This window comes from Microtus ochrogaster, chromosome 4 (genome assembly GCF_000317375.1).
Source record: "Microtus ochrogaster isolate Prairie Vole_2 chromosome 4, MicOch1.0, whole genome shotgun sequence".
NCBI lineage: Eukaryota > Metazoa > Chordata > Mammalia > Rodentia > Cricetidae > Microtus > Microtus ochrogaster.
In genome coordinates, this window is record NC_022011.1 from 86,550,166 (window position 1) to 86,556,621 (window position 6,456).

General features: G+C 44.2%; 1 protein-coding gene across 1 annotated transcript in view; it reads right to left on the bottom strand.

Annotated features, from left to right (window-relative positions):
* The window catches only part of Sestd1 (SEC14 and spectrin domain containing 1), a 100,712-nt gene extending 94,567 nt beyond the window's left edge, over positions 1 to 6,145 (bottom strand). Inside the window, exon 1 of the mRNA XM_026789952.1 lies at positions 6,127 to 6,145. The gene's annotated coding sequence lies outside the window, so the exon portion shown is untranslated. The remainder of the gene's footprint in view (positions 1 to 6,126) is intronic.
* Between the last annotated feature and the right edge of the window lie 311 nt (positions 6,146 to 6,456).

Sequence of the window (6,456 nt, forward strand, 5' to 3'; positions counted from 1 at the left end):
GAGGAGGAAGAGGATGACAACAACACATGATCATTACCACAATGAGGAGGACGATGAGGAGGACCACGACACTTCACTCAATGTAAGTGGAAGTCTACATGATGCAATCTGAGCTCACCCTGACAAAAGTTCTCTCTAAACAATGCAAGTTCCACTCCCATTAAGTAGCTGAAGCCTCCATAGAGTTTCCCAATCCTTTCGTGGGATTACTGGGCATCAATTTCATTTGTGATCTTCCAATACCATTTTTAGTTTTGCATATCCCTAACTCAAAGCTTGCCAAGATATCCAATCAATGAATCTGAAAGAGGAGCAAACACTCTAGCAATCCCTATTAAAGGAAAAACAATATCACCATCTTTCAAGAATATAATCAATAGCTCTTTACAAACCAGCGGACAAGGGCAGGCTCTGTTCTAAATGACCCTGCATGTTCAGAGAAGATGGAATTCTAATGCAGATCTTCTCAACTCCGTTCCAAGGAGCTGCAGCTTCTGCACATCCTCAACTGTCAGGAGCTGTCCTGCCAAGGTCTCACATATATACTTACCCCACTGTCCCCGTAGGACCCACCCCAGCCCCCTACCTGAGCAAACTGAAAATAAAATGAGTACTAAGTAATAAATTATGTAGGTGAAACCATCATGAGCAAAACAAAGTATTAGGGGGAAAAAAAGACCACTCCTAAGCACAGACATTAGGACACATTAACAATCCTCTATCTGTATTTTATTCATGGAAATCATTAATAAATAAGTAGTCTCTTTCGACCCTGGATGGGCTTTCTGTACATCAGTATTTCAGTCTCTCCTTCGACCCTGGATGGGCTTTCTGTACATCAGTATTATTTCAGTTTCCAGGACATTCCACACTCAACTCCCTGTATCCCCGCCCCAGAGGGGACTGCTGTCATAAATGACACACCTGGCTAGGCACTGACGGGCGGGGAAGAGACCAGCTCTCTTCCTCAGAATTTGAGGATGTGGGTGACATGTCCAAAGAAAATGTGACATAGACTACACCTCTGACGTGGACCTACAGTTCATCTTACTGACCCAAGCAACTTGAATGTCTTTCACTCATTACTGATTTAAGAACACTCTATCGTTTTCCCTACTAGCTTGCCTCCAAAGACTCAAGTGTTTGGAGAGAACTAGCTGCCAAAATTAAAGCCTAAAGAGCCTAAGTGTTTTATAAATCCCCAGCCAAATACCATCATTCCATCCCCTTCCGTGTTCTTACTAAACTCAACCATAACCTTAACAGCCACAGTAACAAGTTACACTGAAAGGCACGAGGAAGTTTATTACTAGAAAACGTTTGATTTTTTTTTTCTTTTTCACTTCAGTTTTGACTTGGGGGTGAGGGACAACAGCTGCTCTGGTGATCTGTGAGGTCACAGACAACTAGTAGGAACTGGTTCTCCTAGGTCTCAGGGATCAAACTTTCTACATCAGGCTCGGCATCAAACACTGATAAATCTTACTGCCCCCCCACCCCTCTTTTCGCTTCCCATGAGGCAGGGTTTCATGTATGCCAGGCTAGCCTCAAGTTCCCCCTACTGCCAAGGACTGAACTTCTGATCTTTATGCCTCTACCTCCCAAGTACCGGTATTCCAGGATGTGCGACCACTCCTGGTTTATGTAGTGCTCAGTCCAGGGGCATCAAGCATGTTAGGCACAAACTCTCCCAACTAAACTGTACCTCCAGTCCTTTTCATTTCTATCACAGGCAACTACTTGGCTTTCTCATATATGACCACATATCTCAGTTAAGACTTCCAGACCCTGTGGGTAGAAAATATTGAACTCTGAGAAGACAGTGGGAGTCTGGAGGGGTAGGAAGTTCACCTACGATCCACAGCCAGTCAGCAGGCATGGAGGACTTTACGTTACCAGTCTCTGTGAGAAAGGCCACTCTGACCCTACATATACTGACTTAGTTAATCATCTACCTCCATCAACTCATAAAGTGTAACAGGAAGCAAGTGCTGAAAACTGATAGCCCAAAAACAATGGGAACATCAGAAAGGTCATCTCAGAGCACCCTGCTCCCCACAGGTGTCAGGTGATAGCTAGCTAACTCATACTGACAGGACAGACAGGCACCTGCAGCTGTCCCAACGCTCAGCAACAGGGAAAGTGTCTCGCTAATCTCTGAAGGCCCTGTTTAATCTGGACACCAAAACCAGGCAGGGCGAACTGAGAGGGGAACATAATTATCACGTTCATCGTTTGTGACTACAGATGCAGTGGTCTTGACGCGTTCAAATGAAAAGCAAAAGATACATGGATGATGATCCCATCTGTGCAAGAAAAGCTGCCTGTGGATGCATGGCTGTGCATGTGTATAGCGGGTCCCATGGATGTGTGTTTAAGCACACACACAAGTGCAAAGATACAGGTACAGAAATGTGAGTGACAGTGTTCACAGATGATGCCCGAGGCAGGAGAGCCTGCAGGGGTACAGGGGTAAAGAGACTGGACTAGGAAGGAGACAGATGCTCAGCATCTACTCTGTATCCCCCTCATTCTTTCAGTTTTTGTAACTGGCAAGTCCCATGTCTGATAAGTAAAAATATAAATTAAAAGCAGAGCCCAAAGATTCTTTTCCTAGAGCTGCTCTAGATAGTAGAGCAAACTCTAATTATTTTATTCAGAGAGGCTCTTTGCTCATTCATCAGACACCCATGGTCCTGCTACTATATGTGTCTACTGAGTTAAGTTGGAAAACGAGCATGCTAGTCACCATGTTCTTAAACAGACCTGTGACTTCCATAAGACATGGTACTGAGAGAATTAACTTCTAATTTTTATCCATTCCAGATTTTCTAAATCTTATACTTTAAAAAAATACCATTTTTCCTAATTAATAAATATAGACTTGCTTGTTTGACAAATGTTAGTCCCTGCTTATTTGTCAAACACACTTCACAGTGAGTTTGCCATGAAGAATAAATACTATATGTTATGGTCCCTACCTAGTTTCTAAGCAGTTGAGAATTCTTCACACGTGAGAACTTTTAGGGGTGCATAAACACTGGAATAAGAACCAATACTTCAAAGTGAAACTGCACCCTCCAAAACAAAATTTAATTCCAGTTTGGCCCAGAGAAACATAATTGTATTTTGCACAAAACTGCACAATCACTCTAGTCTTAGAGGGAATAAATTAATGGGAAAACAGAAGCCACTGAATGTAGAGGTTACCTGTCTAGGAGCCTGAACACAGGGCTCTAGGATCAGGTGGGCACGAAGAAGCAGATACTAGACATTCCATGACCCTGGTTCTCCACCTGAAATAAGGAAACCACGCCCTCCCTCCATTAGGATGGAAGAAATCTACCTATTTTTTAGAAGCATGGTAAAATCTGGTAGCAAAACAGAATGCTCATACATTGCTTCCTTTCGTCTGGTTTAATTTCCCCCCCCCAGTTTTGTCATTTATTAACCAAGCAAAACATAATTCTGCACGCCTCACCAAGTAAAAGAATGCAGGAAGTAAAGTCAAAAAACACAAGTCCACATTAAGACCCTGTCTCCAACTGTAAGGCTTAAAAAACAAGCAGATCAGAGAATCTTTCTACACCTACCAGGAAACTACATAAAATCTACCTTCTAGCATGACTTAGAAATCAAATATGAAAATACTCGTAAAGACAAACTCTATTAAACATGTCTCTCCAAAGAAAATACACAAATACCAAGAGAAACAAAAAGGCGAGATGTAAATAAAACCCGCACCACTTGACAACCATTAGGCTGGATAGGACTCATCACAAAGACAAACATAACCAGTGGAAAAAGCAGGAGCCTCGTGTACGGGGATGAAGCTCAGCTGGTAAGATGCCTACACTTGCAAGGCTCTGAGCGTCATCTCCGACAACACATCAACATAAATACACAGTAGAACCTGCATGCACTGGTGATGAAACTGCCCACGCATAGAAGCTTTGCAATGGTTCTTCAAAACACAATTGTCACCATGTGACCAAACATTCCACACAGAGGTATAGTCCCAAGAGAAATGAAATATGTTCATAAAATATTTGAGAATGAGTATGCACTGAAGTATTAAACAAAATGGTAGAAGCGAATGCAACCCAAATGTGCCTCAGTTGAAATGAACAACTGTGGTATATCCACACAATGGAATATTATTCTCCCATAAAAATAGCAATGCTATGGTATGAACACTGACGGCAAGCTACGTGAGAGGCACTGAGGACCACACAATGCGTAATTCCATTCACGGCATGTCCAGAAAAGGCAAATCCAGAGGCACGGAAATGAAGTAGTTCCTGAGTAATGGCTCTGACGATTACGCAATCTTGTTAATATACACACCTACAAAACCGTAAAATGTAAGGGTAAATTTTATGGCATGAAAAATATCTCAAACAAGGCTACACAGAAACGAAGTTTCTGCTCCCTTTTCTTAAAAGATACCCTGCTTTTCTATTCTAAGTAGGTTTTAGTTACTGTGAGACAGGAACCAAACCAAACCAACTTGGGAGGACAGGATTTCCTTCACAAGTTATAGTCCATCATGGAGAAGCCAGGGCAGGAATTCAGGGCAGGACCTGAAGCAGAGGCCATGGGGGAGTGCTGCTTACTGGCTGGCTTCCATGACTTGCTCAGTTTGTTTTCTTATTACATAAGCCAAGACCACCTGCCCACAGTCAACTGGGCCCTCTCTCATCAACCAGTAACCTAGAAAACACCCCAGACTTACCTACAGTAGGCCAATCTGATAAGAAGCAATTCCTTAATTGCGACTCCCTCTTCCCAGGTAAGTCCAGTTGACAAACACTCACCAGCTCACTAAGTTAAAGGCCTACTTTTCCCAAGATATTACTCCTGTTTGCCTGCATGAGCTAAAACAGTTTTCTGAAGTTAGATATTACACGAGTGGTGTTTTTAATAACGTGAACTTATTCCAAAGAAACTGTACCAATCAGATTAATCGCCCATAATCTTACATTCTAAAAAAAAATTCAACTTTATAGACTGTGTTTGTTCTAAGGAAATCCTTATAGAATACATACATACACGCATATCTGTGTATGTATATATATATATATGACCAAAATTGCATTTTGATTTTATATATCAAAATGCAGTTTTTTCCTAACTTTTCAGATACATCATTAGTATGAGGGCCTGTATAAAATACCTCCTTTAGGTACCTGTCAATCAACTGAAACCCGGTAGACCCAACTTTTCTGCTGCATGTTCTGCGTGTATTTTGAGACTCCTATGTCCACCACTGCACCCTATTCTCTCCAGTGGACTATTCCAGTGCTCATTCACAGTGGCTGAAATGCGGGTAAACTCTTTAAACGTGCAGAGTAGGGCCAGTTGCTAAGGTTAAGTTTCATCTGGAATGTATGAATACATATTCAGCAAACCTATTTCCTGGAATTCGAGATACAAAAACAATCAATAGAGAAGTGTAAATGCTTTGCAATTCCTTTGGAGTCTTTTGCTGTTTGTCACAGGGTAAAGGCAGCCACCAAGTTCTAGCCACAAAAAGTATTATGTGTAAAGGCTTCCTGGTTCTAGAACAAAGAAAGTATTTTATTGCCTAAAGCAAAAGGAAGATATTTTCCTTCTATTTAGTATTGTTACACTAAAATAGCATACTAATGAAACCAGCAAGGTGTGACGAGACCCAAGGCTTGTAAACAAAGATAAATTGTTCTTTATTGAGATTTCTTCCTGGATGGGGGGTAAATCCATCCCACTAAGAAAATAAAATTGATCCAACCAAAGAAAACCACATGGATTTTCCATCCTGGGGTACCCCGGGTGCCAATTTTAATGTGAGAGCTTGTCAAACTACTGGCAGGCATATGGAGGGCTATGCTGGACTCATACACAACCTGAAGACGGCTAGGACCTGTCAAACAGCAGCTGCCGAGTGATTCCCCACAGCAGCGCTCCCAACTTCTCTGGCTCAGGGCCACGTGTGAGAGGATGTCAAAGCTGGGAGAGCCACGGGGCTGTCGGTGTCTGCACGTCCCTGCCTCAGACAGGGTGAATCCCACCATCCCCTCCAGAGCTAGGCAGACCGCAGCCCTCTCTCCTTCCAGAGGACACTGTTCCCGCACCCTGGCCAAGTACCTCGGGCCTCCCTTTGTGGCCCTCTAGGGCTGGAGGCAGTGGCCCGCCCGCAGGCCCCGAGGAAGCCGAGTCCTACGGGCGACCCCTGAGCACGGGCCCTGCAGCCCGCGTCCCGCACCGGCTGCCACCGGCGCACACAAAGGAGCGGGCCGGGACGCAGAGACGCAGGGGCTTGCCCGGGATGCCCGCACGCGAGGCAGGAGTGGGGGGAGACGACCCTGTGAATCCAGGCTGACACTCAAACCTGTTGCTGGATTCGGGGCCTGGGACCCCGCCAGGACGCGGGCGCGACGGGTGCGGGCCGAGGCCGAGGCGGCGGGAGCGGGGAGG